We start from the raw sequence: 23,033 nt of genomic DNA on the forward strand, positions 1-23,033 counted from the left end.
ATGGCGAATGCACGCAGGGGCGGAACGCCTTTTATTTTCCTGCTTTGTTTGTTGGACCTGGTCTCAGGACAAATTCGCTACTCAATTCCCGAGGAACTGGAGCATGGGGCCTTTGTTGGAAATATTGCCGAGGATTTAAAACTACACGTTTGGGAATTATCGTCTCGCAAGATTCGGCTGCTCTCCGATGATAGGAAGCAATACATTGAGGTAAATCTGGAAAATGGGATATTATTTGTGAATGAAAGAATCGACAGAGAACAGATTTGTAGACAAAGCTCTACGTGTTCCCTTTCTCTTGAAATAGCGCTCGACAATCCTCTGGAAATACATCGCGCTGTAGTAGAAATATTAGATATAAATGATCATTCACCGAGTTTTGAAAAGGACGAATTTTCATTGGAGATCAGTGAATTGAATATACCTGGGACGCGCTTTCCTGTCGAGAGCGCGCACGATCCGGACGCAGGCACAAATGGAATCAGCACATACCAGGTCAGTTCAAACGAGCACTTCGGCATCAAAGTGCTGACTAGAAGCGATGGAAGTAAAAGTGCGGAGTTGTTACTCGAGAATCCCTTGGACCGTGAACAACGGTCCACCTATGAGCTCGTACTGACGGCCATCGACGGCGGGATTCCTCAGAGATCTGGCACAGCTCGGATTGTCATTACTATACTGGACAGCAACGATAACGCACCTGTGTTCGATCATGAAATATATAGGACCAGTGTAGCAGAAAACGCGGCTCTGGGTACATTAGTGTTAAAAATCAACGCTGCTGATTTAGATGAGGGGACCAACGCTGAGCTGTCGTATTCTTTCACCAGACACGTTCCCCAAAAGATTCGTGAAATGTTCAGGTTGGACCCGGTAACGGGAGAGATTGCAGTTCAAGGAGTATTGGATTTCGAAGAATCAGGTGTTTATGAACTGGATGTACAAGCAGTGGATAAGGCTCCACCCGGTATGGTGGGACATGCCAAAGTAATGGTCGAACTAATTGATGTGAATGATAACGCGCCCGAGATAGAGGTGGCGTCAGTATCCAGTACCATCGCCGAAGATGCACAGCCTGGAACTGTGATTGCTGTAATCAACGTGGCGGATCGAGATTCAGGAGAAAATGGTCAAATCTATTGTCAAGTTCCTGTGAATGTTCCATTTAAACTTCAAAAGTCTTTGAGGAACAACTATAAGTTGGTTACAAGTGATATCCTCGATCGTGAAACAGCCCCACTGTACAACATCTCTATTTCAGCATGGGATGGAGGATCGCCCCCTCTTTCAACGCGTAAAACTATTGTGGTCTCTATTTCTGATGTAAATGACAACGCACCGAGTTTCACACACTCGTTATATAACGTGTATCTGATGGAGAACAACACTCCTGGTGCTTCTATATTTGCAGTTACAGCTTTCGATTCTGATATAGCCCAGAATGGTGAGGTTGCGTATTCTATTGTGGAGAACAGCATAGAACAGGGCCTTGGATACTTCACAATTAACTCCAAAAATGGCAAGATTTACTCGCTTCGCTCCTTTGACTATGAACAACTGAAGCACTTCCAGTTCAAAGTTCAAGCCCAGGATGCTGGGTCCCCTCCACTGAGCAGCACTGCCATCGTGAATGTTATCATCTTGGACCAAAATGACAATGCCCCAGTTATTGTTTCACCTTTAACCTGGAACAGTTCGGCATCAGTGGCGATTGTGCCGCACTTAGTATATCCAGGGTGCCTAGTTACCAAGGTGATCGCTACTGATGCCGATTCTGGACAGAATGCACGGCTTTCCTACCGACTGTTGGAGGCCACTGATCTCAGCCTGTTTACTGTGGCCCTCCTCTCTGGAGAAATCAGAGCAAGTCGACATTTTGGAGACCAAGATCTCATCACAGAAAGACTGGTCCTCTTGGTAAAGGATAATGGACAGCCGAGCCTCTCCTGTACGGCCACAATCTCCTTTACAATCGTGTCCAATGTTACAGAGAAACATTCTGAACGAACCTACGAAGCCAAACATTCGGATTCTTTTTCAGATTTAAATCGCTATTTAATCATCATTTTAGGATCAACTTCGTTTCTGTTTCTTGCCATAATATTTGTTCTGATCGCGCTGAAGTTTAAACAAGAAAGAAGTATTGCTGGAGACCCCAGCGCTACAGTTTGTTGTTACAGACGCAGGAGTTCTAAGAACGCCTTTAATCGGAGGCCTGCGGGAAATGAGTCTTTAAATTATACAGGACCTTGTCATCCCGAACGATTTGGTTATACTGTGTGTTTAACTCCAGAATCATCCAAGAGCGATTTTCTATTTCTAAAGCCCTGTCATCCTACTTTGCCTTTCACTGAAGTGAATATCCGGAACACCAACGCGATGACTTAATTTAATCACGAGCCTTTGTGCTGATAGGTAATTCACTTTGATAAGTAGTTTTTTTTTGTGTTTGATCAGAGTACGTATCGTACATTTGTCTAAATCCTCGTATGGTGATTAGAAGGCAAGATAGGCGAAATTGCTTACAGTTGTTCCTATAATCCCATATGCCCATGGTGCGAAATATAATGACATGTTGACAGCCGCGAGCAGTGCACATTATACTACGGTTTTTATGACACCAGGCTTCCACTTGTTTTAATTTCTGTTTAGGTGAAGTGTATGTTAACGTCTGTCTGTGATTCCTCTCTCCCTCGCTGTACACTGAATTGAGTAGTAGCAGAAAGCATCATGTCACAATTTAATGCAAGATTTCATGGAATTTAAAGCTTTCTATTAGAAGCCACGCTAAATTAAAACAGTGTTTCTCCCACTACGTGTAGTTAGAATGTTCATGTTGTTTAATAAAAACGCACTTTTAAAATATTAACTGCCATGCACAAGTAATATACAGCAATTCGACCGATTTTGCCAAGTTAAATCATTGCATACATTTGTTTCTGATTCAACGCAATACCCTGAACTGTTGGTGAATTATTTATTAGAATCATTGGGTATACATATATACATATATATAATTCATACATAAGATATTGGGACTTCTAACATTCTCGCAATAAATACTCGCTACTCTGTAGACGGTGCCATGACTGAAATGTTATGGTCGCAAACTGCAGTTTTATAAGAGTGCACTACCATGTGATTGTCTAATACATCCACCACACTCACGTAATTCAATACACTTTCGCAATTAGTTTGTTCTAACATAATTCAAATTTCAAAATAAGGAATTAAATAAAATCAAACATTGCATAATTGACAATGATAAAAGGGAAATGCGAACTGATTTTTAAAAGTAATCCCAATAAAGGTTTTACTTGAAGCCGATGCCTCATCCAACAACCTGAGCTTGCATTTGACATTTGAGTACATAAATATGTCACTGTGAGGTGAATTTTGATTGTACAATTTGATTTTATTGGGCTAAGGTACAGAAAAAAATCAAAAGCCTTGCCATGTAAAGTTTATATTGGATAATTACACATCCATTGCAGTTTAAGTTTTTGACAGAGGCTTAAAATTCGATCATCAAAGGAACAAAAAATATCGCAGAATCCATTTCTTAAAATAGAATTTGGTCAGTTTGAAATATCTGGGAAATAAGCAATCACTATAATTTAAAAAAAAAGCATGAATCTCCTGATCCCTTTGTGACTGTGTCCCTACTGTCCCTGCTTGCTTTTTATCCGCCTTCCCCTCACTGCAGTCCTTGTTATGGTAGATCGCAATATCCTACTTCAACGCCTTTCCTCTGTTCTTCAGCTCACTGGGGCGGTTTTGACTTGGTTCACACTTAAATATATGATCATTGCCCGTCCATCCCTAATAATCCTTTTTCTTTCTGGACGCATATTATTCTTTCTGGAAACCTCCAAGGTCCTACACTTGGCTCATTTTCTTTCGCATCTACGCCTCGTCTACAATGCACATTACAGACAAAAATTATCAACATGGGCAATATCGCATAACTATGCTTATGAAAACCCAAGATGCGTCTCTCTACCACCTTTCCTGATTTCTCCACTACCTCCGTTTTGTCTGACCGTTGATCAAATATCCAAGTCTTAGATAAGCTGCAGTTTATTACATTGAGAACATGGAAGGTATCGTCTTCAGCCCCCACCATAAGTCCTTGAAACCTTCTCAAGCATTGTGTCAGGCGGAGCAGGAGTGTTCTCACTCTCAGCATTTGACTCAGAGCTCCGTTCCCAATCACCTGTCCTTACCATCACAAATACTTATGTCTCCATAATACTACCTGCCTCCTGTCCTATCATAGTCCATCTGCCACTGAAACACTTACTGATGCATTCGTCAATTCCCGACTTCACTATTTCAAAGTTCCTCTGGTCGGCCTCCCGTCCGGTCCTTCACACTGCGCAAATTTCAGCTCATGCAAAACGTTTCTGTCACTATTCTATCCCACACTAATTACACTTTTTTAATAGCCCTGTCCTTGGCGAAGTATATTGTCCCCAACGCTGTGAATGTTAACTTCGGACCATTTGTTTAAATCACTTCTTGAAAAACAGTAGCCGTTAATAGTAAACAAAAGGCAGGAATCGCTCGGCGAAAAGGAACAAGGTCCATCTCGTTCACCTCCTACCATTATGGTAGCCGGACTATGCAATGATTCTGGGGTTTTACTGCGAATTAAAAAATAGAAAACATGCACGTGGCTTGAGGAAGCAGTATTTGCTCAATTAAAAAGAAAAACGCTTATAAATAATGAGTCTGTCCTGTTACCGCATTGAAGACACACAAAAATTTCCCGCTGTTCACAATTATTTAAAAATAACAGAGGTATCTTGAAGAACCCACACAAAATATCTCTAACATGTTCTTTCAACGAGAAGGTGTACAACTTGAACACATATGATTGACAAGGGACTGTGTTTGGTAGATCTTGAGCTTGTGCGGAAGTGTTTAACGATTGCTAGCGAGTCGGTAACCATTTTACATCAACAGCTATTATTATTTGCATTAAGGTAAAATAAGTGTGCACAAGAATGTAAAACAGGCTGCCGACTTGCTATTACCAGCTTTACACTATCTCTAAAAGACAGCAACCACTTTAATGATTTTACTTGGATAATGATTATCCTTGAAATTTAAGTTCTATTTTGTTAGGCCCAAAGTCAAAGTAAGAACTCTACCATGAATAGAAAGGTAAATTACATAACGGAAGCAGTAACATTTTGAAACTCACTAAAATGTATCAGAGCTCTGCGGGACATGCATTAACCTGGCAGCCACTCGTCTCACTGGTGGAGACATCGCTGATAGTGGAACAGCCTGCTTATAATTTCCACCTTTCCAGTATCATAACATCGTACAGTTACACTGAGGAAGACCAGTTCGTCCGTCATAATAGTGCTGGCCAAAAAATAATGGCAAATTTAGCCTCACCGCATTTTCCAGTTCTCCCCCTCCCCAGGTCCAACTCCCAGCCCCCCCGCAACCAGTGTTGTAGGTTAGGGCACCACCAGTGCACGTTCAAGTATGTTGCAAATGCGATGCGTCTTTCACGACTGTACTATGCAAGTAGTCCTGTTTTGTAGCTTCACCAGGACATAAGTGGGCAATTTTCCACATAGCCGGGTAGATTCCAGTGTTGTAGCTGTGCTGGAACAGCTTGGCTAGGGGCGCGTCAAGTTCTGGAGCACAAGTCTTCAGTGCGATTGCCGGAATATTGTCAGGGCCTATAGCCCTTGCAATATCCAGTGCCTTCAGCCGTTTCTTGATATCACGGAGTGAATCCAGTTGGTTGAACTCTGCATTCTGTGATGCTGGGGACCTCCGGAGGAGGCCGAGATGGATCATCTTCTCGGCCCTTCTGGCTGAAGATTGTAGCAAATGCTTCCGCCTTATCTTTTGCACTGATGTGCTGGGCTGCCCCATCATTGAGGGTGGAGGTATTTGTGGAACCTCCTCCTCCAGTGAGCTGTTTAATTGTCCACCACTATTCATGACTGGATGTGGCAGGACTGCAGAACTTATATCTGACCCATTGGTTGTAGGATCGCTTCACTCTGCCTACTACTTGTTGCTTATGATGATTGGCACGAAAGTAGCGCTGTGTTATATTTTCACCAGCTTGACAGCTCATTTTTATGTGTGCATGGTGCTGCTCCTGGCTTTCCCTCCTGCATTCCTCATTGAACTAGGATTGATCCCCTGGCTTGATGGTAATGATAGAGTGGGGATATGACGGGCCATGAGGAAACAGATTGTGTTCAAGTACAATTCTGCTGCTGCTGATGTCCCACAGCGCCTCATGGATGCCCAGTCTTGAGTTGATACATATATTTGAACTCTATCCCATTTTGCTTGGTGGTAGTGCCACACAACACGATGGAGAGAATCCTCAATGTGAAGGCGGGACCTCGCCTCCACAACGACTGTGTGGTGGTCACTCCTATAGATACTGTCACGGACAGATGCATCCATGGCAGGCAGGTTGGTGAGGAAGGAGTCAAGCATGTTTACCCTCATATTGGTTCCCTCACCACCCGTTGCAGACCCAGTCTAGCAGTTACGTAATTTATGACTCGGCCACTTTGGTCAGTAGTGGTGCTGCTGAGCCACTCTTGGAGATGGACATTGACGTCCCCCACCCAGAGTATATTCTGCGTCCTTGCCACCCTCAGTGCTTCCTCCAAGTGGTGTTCAACATGCAGGAGCACTGATTCCTCAGATGAGGCAGGGCGGTGCTTCATAATCAGCAGGAGGTTTCCTTGCCTATGTTTGCCTCGATGCCATGGGACATCATGGAGTCAAGAGTCGATGTTGAGGACTCCCAGGGCAACTCCCTCCAGACTGTATGCCATTGTGTTGTGCTGCCACCTCTGCTGGGTCTGCCCTGCTGTTGGGGCAGGACACAAGCAGGGATGGTGATGGTGGTGGTTGGGACATTTTCTGTAAGATATGATTTTGTAAGGTTGACTATGTCAGGCTGTTGCTTGACTAGCCTTTAGTCAGCTCTCCCAATTTTGGCACTAGGCCCCATATGTTAGTAAGGAGGCCTTTGCAGGGTTGACAGGGCTGAGCTTGCCATTGTCATTTCCAGTGCCTATTTCAATGCCGGGTGTTCTGTCCAGTTTCATTCATTTTTTGTGACTTTGTAGTAGTTTGATACAACTGAGTGGCTTGCTGGAGCATTTCAGGGGACATTTAAGAGTCAACCACATTGCTGTACGTCTGGAGTCACATGTAGACCAGACCAGGTAAGGACGACAGATTTCCTTCCTTAAAGGACATTAGTGAACCAGGTGTGTTTTTATGGTTGCATGATCGTCTTTAGACGTTTAATTAACGATTTATATTGAATTCAAATTCCACCATCTGCTGTGACGGAATTCGAACCCGGGTCCCCAGAGCATTACCCTGGTTTTCAGGATTACTCGTCCAGCGAGAGAACTAAACAAACTTTTTGACAGAACGAGTGGTAATGTCCTATAATTTACTACCCACGAGGATGGTGGAATAAGAAACAATCCATGATTTCAAAAGGAAATTGAGTGGGAACTCGAAGACAATAAACCTGCAGGGCTGCAGGCATCGAGTGGGGGAATGGGACTGACTGGTCTCTTGGGCTGAATTACCACCTTCTTTGCCGTACATGACTATTACTCTATGCGCAGCTATTTAATAGCACATTTTGGTCTTCTGCATACTTCTAAAGTTTTAAAAATAAAGTAAATTGCAAAGTGAAATGCATATTTAAAAACACTAATATTTTTACCAGTGTTTCTTCAACATTCAGTTTGTCACTCAAAACCTCTGGGTACATCGGAACAGGACTGTCAAACTGACGAGCAGGACATTGTGACATTGTTCTGGTTGCACCTACAGATTTGCGACAAGCAAGTTTTTAGTTTGACATTTCGCTGTTTATGATGCTATTTATATACAGGATTGTTCGCCAATGCGTTTATGTATCGTTACAAGCAACCGCCGGATGAATTGCAAGCCCAATTAATTGATGCAGCAGTGCATTACTGAAGACAAGTGTCACAAGAAACAGACCTATGTTTGTTCCCGTGGTGTGGGCCATTCATCTTGTCCATGATATTTCCAAATTTCAACACGCAAGCAAATATATAATGATACTTATATGAAAATCCACTGATATGCATCCGGTGCTGATAAAAAAAAATCTACAGGATAAACATGAGCTTTCCATTGTAAAAAATCTTTTTATGGATGTTTTTAATCTATACTATTCTATAAGTATCTAAAGATTTTAGTTGCATAATTTAAAACAATATTGAGACAGTCAATCTTTAAGAAAACTTTGGTGCAATTATTGGCTGAGACTCTCTGTGTCGCTGTCTACCAATTAGGAGCTGAAATGTCGCAGGAGATCTACCCCCTCCCCCATCAAGGAAGCGCAGACCAGAAGCCGAGAGAGACAGAGATGCTGTGTGTGCGTAACGCTCTGCGGCCATGTTCAGAAATAAGGGTTCGGTTTAATATTTGCATTTCTCCGTTTAATATCGGCTTTCGATTTATATGCGACATAGGAATTCAGTTTATATGAAGGATTTGCAGAGACTTGGGCATTTATACTACAAAGTCCAGCTCAGAACAATGGCGAATGCACGCAGGGGCGGAACGCCTTTTATTTTCCTGCTTTGTTTGTTGGACCTGGTCTCGGGACAAATTCGCTACTCAATTCCCGAGGAACTGGAGCATGGGGCCTTTGTTGGAAACATTGCCGAGGACTTAAAACTACACGTTTGGGAATTATCGTCTCGCAAGATTCGGCTGCCCTACGATGAAAGGAAGCATTATATTGAGGTAAATCTGGAAAATGGGATATTATTTGTGAATGAAAGAATCGACAGAGAACAGATTTGTAGACAAAGCTCTACGTGTTCCCTTTCTCTTGAAATAGCGCTCGAAAATCCTCTGGAAATACATCGCGCTGTAGTGGAAATACTCGATATAAATGATAATTCACCGAGTTTTGAAAAGGACGAATTTTCACTGGAGATCAGTGAATTAATTGCACCTGGGACGCGCTTTCCTGTCGAGAGCGCGCACGATCCGGACGCAGGCACAAATGGAATCAGCACATACCAGGTCAGTTCAAACGAGCACTTCGGCATCAAAGTGCTGACTAGAAGCGATGGAAGTAAAAGTGCGGAGCTATTACTCGAGAATCCCTTGGACCGTGAACAACAGTCCAGCTATGAGCTCGTACTGACGGCCATCGACGGCGGGATTCCTCAGAGATCTGGCACAGTTCGGATTGTCATCACTGTACTGGACAGCAACGATAACGCACCTGTGTTCGATCATGAAATATATAGGACCAGTGTAGCAGAAAACGCGGCTCTGGGTACATTAGTGTTAAAAATCAACGCTGCTGATTTAGATGAGGGGACCAACGCTGAGCTGTCGTATTCTTTCACCAGACATGTTCCCCGGAGGATTCGTGAAATGTTCAGGTTGGACCCGGTAACGGGAGAGATTGCAGTTCAAGGAGTATTGGATTTCGAAGAATCAGGTGTTTATGAACTGGATGTACAAGCAGTGGATAAGGCTCCACCCGGTATGGTGGGACATGCCAAAGTAATGGTCGAACTAATTGATGTGAATGATAACGCGCCCGAAATAGAAGTGACGTCAGTATCCAGTACAATCACCGAAGATGCACAGCCTGGAACTGTGATTGCTGTAATCAATGTGGCGGATCGAGATTCAGGAGAAAATGGCCACATTTATTGTCAAGTTCCTGTGAATGTTCCGTTTAAACTTCAAAAGTCTTTGAGGAACAACTATAAGTTGGTTACACGTGATATTCTCGATCGCGAAACAGCCCCACTGTACAACATCTCTATTTCAGCATGGGATGGAGGATCGCCCCCTCTTTCAACGCGTAAAACTATTGTGGTCTCTATTTCTGATGTAAATGACAACGCACCGAGTTTCACACACTCGTTATATAACGTGTATCTGATGGAGAACAACACTCCTGGTGCTTCTATATTTGCAGTTACAGCTTTCGATTCTGACATAGACCAGAATGGTGAGGTTGCGTATTCTATTGTGGAGAACAGCATAGAACAGGGCCTTGGATACTTCACAATTAACTCCAAAAATGGCAAGATTTACTCGCTTCGCTCCTTTGACTATGAACAACTGAAGCACTTCCAGATCAAAGTTCAAGCCCAGGATGCTGGGTCTCCTCCACTGAGCAGCACTGCCATCGTGAATGTTATTATCTTGGACCAAAATGACAATGCCCCAGTTATTGTTTCACCTTTAACCTGGAACAGTTCGGCATCAGTTGCGATTGTGCCGCACTTAGTATATCCAGGGTACCTAGTTACCAAGGTGATCGCTACTGATGCCGATTCTGGACAGAATGCACGGCTTTCCTACCGACTGTTGGAGGTCAATAATCTCAGTCTGTTTACTGTGGCCCTCCTCTCCGGAGAAATCAGAGCAAGTCGACATTTTGGAGACCAAGATCTCATCACAGAAAGACTGGTCCTCTTGGTAAAGGATAATGGACAGCCGAGCCTCTCCTGTACGGCCACAATCTCCTTTACAATCGTGTCCAATGTTACAGAGAAACATTCTGAACGAACCTACGAAACCAAACATTCGAATTCTTTTTCAGATTTAAATCGTTATTTAATCATCATTTTAGGATCAACTTCGTTTCTGTTTCTTGTCATTATAATTTTTCTGATTGCGCTGAAGTTTAAACAAGACAGAAATATTGCTGGAGACCACAGTGCTACAGTTTGTTGTTACAGACGGAGGAGTTCTAAGAACGCCTTTAATCCGAGGGCTGCGGGAAATGAGTCTTTAAATTATACGGGACCTGGTCAGGCCGATGGGTTTGGTTATACTGTGTGTTTAACTCCAGAATCATCCAAGAGTGATTTTCTATTTCTAAAGCCCTGTCATCCTACTTTGCCTTTCACTGAAGTGAATATCGGGAACACCAACGCGATGACTTAATTTTATCACGAACGTTTGTGCTGACAGGTAATTCACTTTGATGAAGTTTTTTTTTGCGTTCGATCAGATTGTACATTTCTTTAATTCCTCGTAAGGTTATTAGAAGGCATGACAGGAGAAATTGCTTACAGCTTCCTATAATCCCACACGTCCATGTTGCGAAATATTGCTAACTTCTTGAGAGCCATGAGCAGTGCACATTGTACTACGATTAGTATGACACCAGGCTTCCACTTGTTTCAATTTCTGTTTAGGTGTAGTGTATATTAATGGCTTTCTGTGATTCCTCTCTCCCCCGCTGTCTTTTCGCATGTACACTGAATTGAGTAGTAGCAGAAAGGACAATTTCACAATCGAATGCAAGGTTTCATGGAATTGAAAGCTTTCTATTAGAAGCCAGGCTGAATTAAAATCGTTGCTTCTCCAACTATCTGTAGTTAGAATGTTCATGTTGTTTAATAAAGACACACCTTTAAAATATTAACTGTCATGCACAAATAATATACAGCAATTCGACCGATTTTGCCTAAGCCCAAACATTCCTCACAATTGTTTTTGATTCAATGCAATACTCTGAACTGTTCGTGAATTATCTATTATGTGATTGTCTAATGCAGCCACTCTATTCTTACACATAATTCAATATGCTTTCGGATTTTTGTTTGACATTTGCTCACTGTAATTCAAATTTCAAAGTAAGGAATTAAATTAAATCAAACCGTTGCACAGTTGACAATGACACAAGGAAAATGTGAACAGATTTTAAAAAATAATCTCAATAAAGAATTTACTTGGCGGTGATGCCTAGTCCAACAACCTGACCTTGCATTTGATATTTAAGCACATAAATGTGTCACTGTGGGGTGAAGTTTGAGTGTACAATTTGATTTTATTGGGTAAAATTACAGAAAAAAAAATCAAAAACCTTCCCATGCAAATTTAATTTGGATAATTACACATCTTTTGCAGTTTACATTTTTGACAGAGGCCTAAAATTCAATCATCAAAAGAACAGTAAATATCCCAGGATCTATTTTTAAAAAAGAATTTGGTCAGTTTAAAATATCTGTGGTATAAGCAATCACTATAAGTATTAAAGCGTGAACCTTCTGATCCCCCTATGACTGTGCCCCTGCTGCCCCGGTTCCTCTTTGTCCACCTCACCCCCACTGTAGTCCTTGATAAGGTAGATCACAATATCCTACTTCAACGCCTTTCCTCTGTTCTTCAGCTCACTGGGACTGTTTTGGCTTGTTTCACACTTAAACATATGATCACTGCCTGTCCACCTCTGATAACCATTTTTCTTTCTGGACGCATATTATTCTTTCTGGAAACCTCCAAGGTCCTGCACTTGCCTCCTTTTCTTTCGCATCTACACCTCGTCTACAATGCACATTAGAGACATCAACTATCAACATGGGCCATATCGCATAACTATGCTTATGAAAACCCAAGATGCCTCTCTCTACCACCTTTCCTGATTTCTCCACTACCTCCGTTTTGTCTGCCTGTTGATCAAATATCCAAGTCTTAGATAAGCTGCAGTTTATTACATTGAGAACATGGAAGGTATCGTCTTCAGCCCCCACCACAAGTGCTTTATCCTTGAAACCTTCTCAAGCATTGTGTCAGGCGGAGCAGGAGTGTTCTCACTCTCAGCATTTGACTCAGAGCTCCGTTCCCAATCACCTGTCCTTACCATCACAAATACTTATGTCTCCATAATACTACCTGCCGCCTGTCTGATCTTAGCCCATCTCCCACTGAAACACTTAACTGATGCCTTCATCAATTCCCGACTCTACTATTTCAAAGTTCCTCTGGTCGGCCTCCCGTCCGGTCCTTCACACTGCGAAAATTTCAGCTCATGCAAAACGTTTCTGCCACTATTCTACCCCACACTAGTTACACCTTATTAATTGCCTTGTCCTCGGGGAACTATATTGACGTCATGTCCCTAACGCTGTAAATGTTAACTTCTGACCATTTGTTTAAATCACTTCTTGAAAAACAGTGGCCGTTATTAGTAAACAAAAGGTAGGAATTGCTCGGCCAAAAGGAACAAGGTCCACCTAGTTCACCATTATGGTAGCCGGACTTTACAATGATGCTGGAGTTTTCCTGCGAATTAAAACAATAGAAAGCATGCATGTGGCTTGAAGAAACAATTTTCGCTCAATTAAAAAGAAAAACGCTTATAAATAATGAGTTTGCTCTATTACCGTACTGAAAACACACAAAACATCTCCCGCTGTTCACAATTATTTAAAAATAACAGAGGTATCTTGAAGATCCCACACATAATATCTCTAACATGTATTTTTAACGAGAAGGTGTACAACCTTAATGCATATAACTGACAAAGGACTGTGTTCGGTAGGTTTTGACTTTGTGCGTAAGTGCATAACGATTGGTAGCAAGTTGGTAACCCATTTTGCTTCAACAGCTATTATTAATTGCATTAAGGTCAAGTAAGTGTGCAGAAGAAGGTAAAACAGGCTGCCGACTTGCTATTACCAGCTTTATACTATCTCTAAAAGACAGGAACTACTTTGATGATTTTACTTGGATAATAATTATCCTTGAAATTTAAGTTCTGTTTTGTTAAGCCCAAGTGCAAAGCAATAATTCTACCATGAATGGAAAGGTAAATTACAGAACGAAACCAGTAACATTTTGAAACTCATTGAAGTGTACCAGAACTCTGCTGGACATGCATCAACCTTGGCAGCTGCTCGCCTCACTGTTGGACACGTCGCTGATAGTGGAACAGCCTGCTTAAAATTTCCACCATTCCAGTATCATAACATCATAAAGTTACACTGAGGAAGGTCATTTCCTCCGTTATGATAGCGCTAGCCGAAAAATAATAGCAAATTCAGCTTCATCCCATTTTCCAGTACTCCCCCCTCCCCAGCTCCAACCCCCCCCCCCCCCCCCCCACACCCCCAACCCCTCACCCTCAGTGTTGTAGGTTAGGGCACTGCCAGTGCACATTAATGTGTGTTACAAATGCGATGCATCTTTCACTAACTGTATCTTTGAATCATTTTACATGCATTTTTGTGCACATTTTAAATTGCGCACTCCTAAATATTTCTGTTTTTTATATTGCAAATGAGTTGGGAGCAGTCTGGCTTTAAGAGCAGTTGCTGCAATTATTGGTTGCGGCTCTTCGTGTCGCTGTCTACCAATAAGCAACTCAGACGCTCCTGGGGATCTACCCCCTCCCCCTCCGGGGAAGCGCAGAACAGAAGCGAAGAGACAGACTGTGTCTGCATTTATGTTCTGCGGCCATCTTCAGCAAAACAGCTGAGGTCGAGACTTTGCATATCTAGGTTCCATATTTGTATATGATACATATTTGAGCAATTGTAGTGGCATAAGAGGCCAGTGAATGTTTATGGCTGGAAGATATTTTGAAATTTTCAGACACAATCCAGTCCGGAGCAATGGCGAATGCACCGATGAGCGGGGCGTATTTCATCGTCCTGCTTTGTGTGGCTGACCTGGTGTCGGGACAAATTCACTATTCGATTCCGGAGGAATTGGAACATGGGGCATTTGTTGGGAATATCGCTGAGGATTTAGCACTAAACGTTTGGGAATTATCGGCTCGTAAATTTCGGCTGGTTTCGGATGAAAGTAAGCAATACATGGAGGTAAATCTGGAAAACGGGATTTTGTTTGTTCACGATAGAATCGATAGGGAACAGATATGCGGACAAAGCTCGACTTGTTCCCTTAATTTTCGAATAGCGCTCTATAATCCGTTGGAAATACACCCCGTTGCAGTGGAGATACTAGATGTGAATGATAACTCACCTAGATTCCCAAACAGTGAATTCACCCTGCAGATTAATGAATTAATTGCGCCAGGAGCGCGCTTCCCTCTCGAGAGCGCGCTCGATCCAGACGTGGGCACAAACACAGTCAGTACTTAGCAAGTTAGCCCAAATGAACACTTTGGTCTCAAAGTGCAGACAAGAAGCGACGGGAGTAACAGTGCTGAGTTGTTATTAAAAAAATATTTGGACCGCGAGAAACAGGCAACCTTTCAATTGGTACTGACGGCAATTGACGGCGGGATTCCTCAGAGATCTGGTGCAACTCGGGTTATGATTACTGTTGTGGACGTCAATGATAACGCGCCTGTATTTGATAATGAAATGTACAGGGCGAGTGTAGACGAAAACGTCGCCAAAGGCACCTTGGTAACAAAAATTAATGCTGTGGATTTAGATGAAGGCATGAATGCTGAGCTGACCTATTCCTTCACAAGCCACGCCTCCCAGAAGATCCGTGAACTGTTCACATTGGACCCGGCAACTGGAGAGATCAGAGTTCAAGGTGTACTGGATTTTGAGGAATCAAGTGTTTATGAACTTGACGTAGAAGCTGTGGACAGTGGTTCAGCCGGAATGGTAGGACATGCCAAAGTTATAGTCAGGCTAACAGACATGAATGATAACGCCCCCGACCTTGACGTGACCTTGGTGTCTAGCACGGTGTGGGAAGATGCTCCTCCGGGTACTGTGATAGCTCTGATCAGTGTAACAGATTTAGATTCTGGAGAATATGGAGAAGTTCAGTGTCAGGTTCCAGTGCAGCTTCCTTTCAAACTTCAAAAGTCCTCGAGGAACCACTACAAATTGGTCACCAAAGTTATTTTGGATCGCGAAACCGTCCCGATGTACAACATCTCTATTTCAGCCTGGGACGGAGGGATTCCCCCTCTTTCAACAAATAAAACTGTCTTAGTTTCAGTATCTGATATAAATGACAACGCCCCGAGGTTCACACAGTCTTCATATAATGTATACCTGATGGAGAACAACACTCCCGGTGCTTCAATATTTGCTGTTACTGCGTTAGACCCTGATGTAGATTACAATGGGGAAGTGTCATATTCTGTTTTAGCGAATCCGCTGCAAGAAATGTCTGCGCCTGCTTACGTCAGTATTAACTCAAGAAATGGTAACATTTACGCACGACGTTCCTTTGACTATGAGCAACTGAAACATTTCCAGTTCAAAGTTCATGCTCAGGATAATGGATCTCCTCCACTCAGCAGCGCAACCATGGTGAATGTTATTATCTTGGACCAAAATGACAATTCTCCGGTTGTTGTTTCACCTTTGACGTGGAACAGTTCAGGATCAGTGGACATTGCGCCCCAAACAGTGTATGCGGGATACTTAGTCAGTAAGGTCATCGCTACTGATGCGGATTCTGGTCAGAATGCTCGGCTATCTTATCATCTGTTGGATGCAACTGATCCAGGACTGTTTACTGTGGGTCTTTACTCTGGAGAAATCAGAGCAACTCGCAATTTGAGAGATGAAGACTTCACCACAGAGAGAATCGTCCTCTGCGTCAAGGACAATGGACAACCAAGCCTCTCCAGTACAGTCACAATTTTCTTTTCAATCTTGTCCAATGTTACTAAAAAATCGTTGGAACCAAGTCACCAACCTAGAACCTTGGAATATTTTTCGGATATAAATCGTTATTTAATCATCATTTTGGGATCAACATCCTTCTTGTTTCTCATAATTATTATCTTTTTGGTTATTCTAAAATGTAAACAAGACAGAAACATTGCTGAAGACGACAACTTTGCAGTTTGCTGTTACAACCAGAGGGATTCGGATAATGCTTTCATTCGGAGGCCTGCAGCAAACGAACAATTAAAGTATAGCGGGCCTGGTCAGGCAGAAAGTTATCGTTATGCCGTGTGTTTATCTCCAGAGTCATCCAAAAGTGATTTTCTGTTTCTGAAGCCTTGTCACCCTACCTTGCCTTTCACTGACCCGACCATTCCGGACTCTAACGCATGAATGTAATTTAAGAGCAGTTTCTCCACTGAGAATGGTGTACATAATTTAAGAATTTTACAGCACCGATGGAAGTCATTTGTCTGACCTGCTTGTGTCGGTTCTTTGAAAGTGCAGTATAATTAGTCTGTATTCCAGATTTTTATTGGCAACCCTGCAACTTAGTTGCCATCTAGTACATGCCCAACCGCCTTTTGAAATTCCCTATGGAGCCTGCTTGCACCATTTTTCAAGGTCGTGCATTCCAGATTTTAGTCACCTTCTTTGCGAAAACATTTTTTAAACTTTCTTCCTAATTCTTTTGCCAATTATTCTAAATCCATAACTTCTGATTGCCAACTGAGTTGTCAGAAGAAATCGTTTCCACATATTGACCTTATCAACACTGCCCCTCCTCATAATTTGAAAAGTGTGAGGTGATGCATTTTGGAAGGAGTAATTTGACAAGGAAGTGTTCCATGAATGGCATGACATTAGGAAGTCCTAAGGAACAAAGGGACCTTGGCGTGTGTGTCCATAGATCTCTAAAGGCGGAGGGGCATGTTAATGGGGTGGTGAAAAAGGTATATGGGACATTTGCCTATATCAATCGAGGCATAGATTACAAAAGTAGGGAGATCATGTTGGAGTTGTATAGAACCTTGGTGAGGCCACAGCTGGAGTACTGTGTGCACTTCTGGTCGCCACATTACAGGAAGGATGTGAATGCACTGGAGGGGTGCAGAGGAGGTTCACCAGGATATTGCCTGGGATGAAACATTTAAGTTAGGAAGAGAGGTTGGATAGACTTGGGTTGTTTTCGTTGGAGTAGAGAAGACTGAGGGGCGACCTGATCGAGTTGTACAAGGTCATGAGGCATATGGACAGGGTGGATAGGGAGTAGCTGTTCCCCTTAGTTCAAGAGTCAGTCACGAGGGGACATAAGTTCAAGGTGAGGGGCAGGAGGTTTAGGGTGGATGTGAGGAAAAACTTTTTTACCCAGAGGGTGGTGACGGTCTGGAATGCACTGCCTGGGAAGGTGGTGAAGGCAGGTTGCCTCACATCGTTTAAAAGGTGCCTGGATGAGCACTTGGCACGTCATAACATTCAAGGCTATGGGCCAAGTGCTGGTAAATGGGATTAGGTAGGTAGGTCAGGTGTTTCTCACGTGTCGGTGCAGACTCGATGGGCCGAAGGGCCTGTTCTGCACTGTGTGATTCTGTGATTATGTGAATACCTCTGTTTGATCTCTCTTTGCTCGAAGGGTGTCAAATCCAACTTTTCCACTCTCTCCACATGACTGAAGTACTTCATCCCTGATATCATCCTCGTAAACCAACCCTGCACCCTGTTCAAGTTTTAAAAATCTTTCCCAAATACAGCTGCTAGCTTTTTGCTGAAAACTCCAACTGAAACCTAACTAGCAATGGGTAAAATTTTCACTTGCCTTTCCACCTTTTGGATTCCTTTCTCAAATCCAAGGATTCCACTAGTTTTGATAACTGCCTTGCTGCCTTCAATGGTTTGTGAATATGCACGCTGAGTTTCCTCTGTTCGTAGCACCTCAAAATAGCACCATTTATATTATACTGGTTATCTATGTTGTTTCCTCCAAAGCACATCGTTTTACATTTAATCATATTTAATTGTATTTATCATGTGTCAGCCTATTTTACTAGTCTCCCTTTGTTCTCTTGAAGTCTGTTTTTACCCTCCTCACCATTTATTATGTTGCCATTTTCTGTAATCTGCAACATTGAAAATTAGAACGGTTATGGGAACATAGGAACATAGGAAATATTTTTTATTTATTCACGGGCTGTGGGTTTCGCTGGCTGTGCCAGCATTTATTGTCCATCCCTAGTTGCCCTTGAGATGGTGGTGGTGAGCTGCCTTCTTGAACTGCTGCAGTCCCTGTGCTGTAGGTACACCCACAGTGCTGTTAGGGAGTTCCAGAATTTTGACCCAGCGACAGTGAAGGAACAGTGACATGTTTCCAAGTCAGGATGGTGACTGACTTGGAGGGGATGTTCCAGGTGGTGATGTTCCCCTTTACCTGCTTCCCTCCTCCTTCTAGATGGTAGTGGCCGTGGGTTTGGAAGGTGCTGTCTAAGGAGCCTTGGTGAATTCCTGCAGTGCATCTTGTAGACGGTACACGCTGCTGCTAATGTGCGTCGGTGGTGCAGGGAGTGAATGTTTGTGGATGTGGTGCCAATCAAGTTGGCTGCTTTGTCCTGGATTTTGTCAAGCTTCTTGAGTGTTGTGGGAGCTGAACTCATCGAGGCAAGTGGGAAATATTCCATCACACTCTTGACTTGTGCCTTGTAAATGGTGGTCAGGCTTTGGGGAGTCGGGAGGTGAGCTACTCGTTGCAAGATTCCCAGCCTCTGACATGCTCTTGGAGCCACAGTATTTATATGGCTAGTGCAGTCCATTTTCTGGTCAATGTTAAACCCCAGGATATTAATATTGGGAGATTCAGTGATGGTAATGTCATAGCACGTCAAGGGGAGATGGTTAGATTATTTCTTGTTGGAGATTGTCATTGCCTAACACTTGTGTGGCATCAATGTTACTTGCCATTGGTCAACCCAAGCCTGGATAATGTGCAGGCCGCGCTGCATATGGGCATGGATTGCTTCAGTGCCTGATGAGTCAGGAATGGTGCTTAACATTGTGCAACCATCAGCAAATATCTCCAAATCTGACCTTACGATGGAAGGAAGGTCATTGATGAAGTAGCTGAAGATGGTTGGGTCGAGGATAGTACCATGGGGAACTCCTGCGGTGATGTCCTGGACCTGAGATGATTGACCTCCAACAACCACAAACATCTTCCTTTGTGCGAGGTATGACTCTAACCAATGGAGAATTTCCCCTTGATTTCCATTGACTCTAGTTTTGCCAGGGCTCCTTGATGGCACACTCGGTCAAATGTGGCCTTAATATCAAGGGCAGTCACTCCCACCTCACCTCGGGATTTCAGTTCTTTTACCCATGCTTGAACCAAGGCTGTAATGAGGTCAGGATCTGAATGGCCCTGGAGGAACACAAACTGAGCGTCAGTGAGCAGTTTATTTATAAAGAAATGCCGCTTGATAGCACAGTTGATCACCCCTCCCATTACTTTACTGATGATTGAGGGTGGACTGATGGAATGGTAATTTGCTGGGTTGGATTTGTCCAACTTTGCGTGTGCAGGATGTACCTGGCCAATCTTCCACATAACCTGGTAGATGCCAGTGTTGTAGCTGTACTGGAACAGCTTAGCTAGAGGGGCGGCAAATTCTGGAGCAAAAGCCTTCATTACTATTGCTGGAATATTGTCAGGGCCCATAGACTTTGCACTATACAGTGCCTTCAGCCATTTCTTGATATCACGTAGAGTGAATCGAATTGGCAGAAGACTGGCATCTGTGATGCTGGGGACCTCAGGTGGAGCCTGAGATAAGTCATCCACTCGGCACTTCCGGCTGAAGATTGTAGCAAATGCTTCAGCCTTATATTTTGCACTGATGTGCTGGGCTCCACCATCATTGAAGGTAGGTGTATTTGTGGTGCCTCTTCCTCCAGTGAGTTATTTTGTTGTCTACCACCATGCACGACTGGATATGGCAGGACTGTGGAGGTTAAATGTAACCCATTGGTTGTGGGCTCGCTTAGCTGCGACTATCACTTGCTGCTTATGCTGTTTGGCACGCAAGTAGTCCTGTTTTTAGCTTCACAAAGCTGGCACCTCATTTCTAGGTATTCCCAACGCTACTCCTGGGATGCCCTCATTGAGCGAGGGTTGATCCCCTGGCTTGATCGTAATGGTAGAGTGGGAGATATGCCAGGCCATGAGGGTACAGGTTGTGTTTGTGTACAATTCTGCCGTTGCTGATGGCCCACAGCACCTCATGGATGCCCAGTATTGAGTAGCTAGATCTGTTCGAAATCTATCCCATTTAGCACTGTGGCAGTGCCACACAACACGATGGAGGGTATGCTCATTGTGAAGGTGGGACTTCATCCACACAACAACTGTGTGGTGGTCACTCCTACCGATACTGTCATGGACAGATGAATCTCTGGCAGGCAGGTTGGTGAGGATGAGGTGAAGTATATTTTTCCCTCTTGATGGTTTTCTCACCACCTGCCACAGACCCAGTCTAGCAGCTAAGTCCTTTCGGGCTTGGCCAGTAGTGGTGCTACCGAACCACTCTTGGTGATGGACATTGAAGTCCCCCACCCAGAGCACATTCTGCACCCTTGCCACCCTCAGTGCTTCCTTCAAGTGGTGTTCACATTAGAGGAGCACTGATTCATCAGCTGAGAGGAGGCAGCACATCGTCTTTGCCCATATTTGACCTAGTGCCATGAGACTTCATGGGGTCCGGAGTCAATGGTGAGGACTCCTAAAGCATTTTCCTCCCAACTGTATACAACTGTGCCACTACCGCTGCTGGGAATCTCCTGCCAGTGGGACAGGATATACCCAGGGATGCTGATGGTTGTGTCTGGGACATTATGTGCAAGTTATGAATCCGTGAGTGTGACTTTGTCAAGTTTTTGCTTCACTAACCTGTGAGACAGCTCTCCCAATTTTGGCACTAGCCAAATATTAGTAAGAAAGACTTTGCAGGGTCGACGAAGCTGAATTTGCTGGTGTCTTTTTTGGAGCTTAGGTGGTCCTCCAGTTTAAATAGTTTTTGTGACTTTGTAGCGGTTTGGTACAACTGAACGGCTTGCTAGGCCATTTCGGAGGGCATTTAAGAGTCAACCACATTGCCCTGGTGGCCAGACCAGGTAAGGACGGCAGATTTCCGTCCCTAAAGAACATTAGTGAACCAGATGGGGATTCGAACCCAGGTAACCAGAGCATTACCTTGGGTCTCTGCATTACTAGTCCAGCGACAATACCAATACGCTATCACCTCTCTGGTAGGAGCAGACATAGGCCCTTTGCCTCCTCGAGCTTACCGTGCCATTTAGTTAGATGACGACTGATCTACTGTTTCAACGCTCTTTTCCCGCACTATCCCTTGATGTCTTTATTACCTAAAACCTATCGATCTCTGGTTTGGACATACTCAATGACTGAGCCTCTGAGGTAGAGAATTCCAAAGATTTACCACCTTCTGAGTGAAGAAATCCTTCCACATCTGAGTCCCAAATGGTCTACCACTTATTCTGAGATTGCGTCCCCTGGTTCTAGGAGACCCCGCCCCACCCCGCCCCCTCGAACCACCATAGTTAGGGGAAACATCCTTTCTGTATCTACCTTGTCGAAACCTCTATGTATTTTGCATGTTTCAATGAGGTCGACTCTCATTCTTCTAAACTCTAGAGAATACAAACCCAGTTTTCTCAGTCTGTCTTGATAGAACAATCCCGCCATCCCAGGAATCAGCCTGCTGAACCTTCATTGCACTCCCTTTATTGCAAGTTTATCTTTCCTTAGATAAGGAGACCAAAACTGTGCGCAATACTCTAGGCGTGGTCTCACCAATCTCTATACATTTGCAGCAAGATATGTTTACTCCTTTACCCCAGTCTCGGTCATTAATATGTAATACGAAAAGCTTGGGTCCTAATATCAGTCCCAGGGTGAGGGGGGGGGGGTGGGGGGGAAGCTGGTTGGGGATGGGGAGCTACTGATTGCATCGCTGACTCCTGTCAAAGGGAAAACAAACTGCAGTTCACGGCTACTCTATTCCTCCTATCCTTTAGCAAATTAGATATCTAAATTACCACCGGTCGGTCAATCGCATATTCTCCAATTTTCTGAATAAAGCTGTTGTGTGATAACTTATCAACTACCATTTGAATGCCCAAATATACATGTGTTGCACTAGTTTCAATTAGCCTTTCCGTTATTTCATCGAACAGCTCAACCCAGTTTATTTGGCCACTGTTTGCTTTTACCAAATCGGTGCAGGCAGTCCCTTATGCATCTATTCTACCCCAAGTGGGAGTTATTATTACCCTTGACAATGGTCTCTAGTTGTTTGCCCAACACTTACGGCAGATTGATTCGCCTGTAATTACCAGATTTCCCGCCCCACTACCGCCCCGCCCCCCCTCCTCCTTTTTGAATACGGGTGTAACATTTGCAATCCTACAATGCCCTCGGATCTCTCCTATATCTACAGTGACGAGCTGTCTGTTAATCGGTGAATTAAAGGTTTCTTCATATGGCTAAATCCTCGCGTTGGCAATTGAGGACCTGATAGGCCGGAATTCCTTACTGCT

The 23,033-nt window shown here is 43.6% G+C and overlaps 3 pseudogenes; all 3 read left to right on the forward strand.

Annotated features, from left to right (window-relative positions):
- LOC144685362 (protocadherin-10 pseudogene) lies at positions 1 to 2,388 on the forward strand (annotated as a pseudogene).
- A 6,204-nt stretch (positions 2,389 to 8,592) lies between these two features.
- Positions 8,593 to 10,980, forward strand: LOC144685364 (protocadherin-10 pseudogene; annotated as a pseudogene).
- Positions 10,981 to 14,435: 3,455 nt separating this feature from the next.
- Positions 14,436 to 16,823, forward strand: LOC144685365 (protocadherin alpha-C2 pseudogene; annotated as a pseudogene).
- Positions 16,824 to 23,033: the final 6,210 nt, after the last annotated feature.

Source organism: Cetorhinus maximus, chromosome 10 (genome assembly GCF_964194155.1).
Source record: "Cetorhinus maximus chromosome 10, sCetMax3.hap1.1, whole genome shotgun sequence".
Lineage (NCBI taxonomy): Eukaryota > Metazoa > Chordata > Chondrichthyes > Lamniformes > Cetorhinidae > Cetorhinus > Cetorhinus maximus.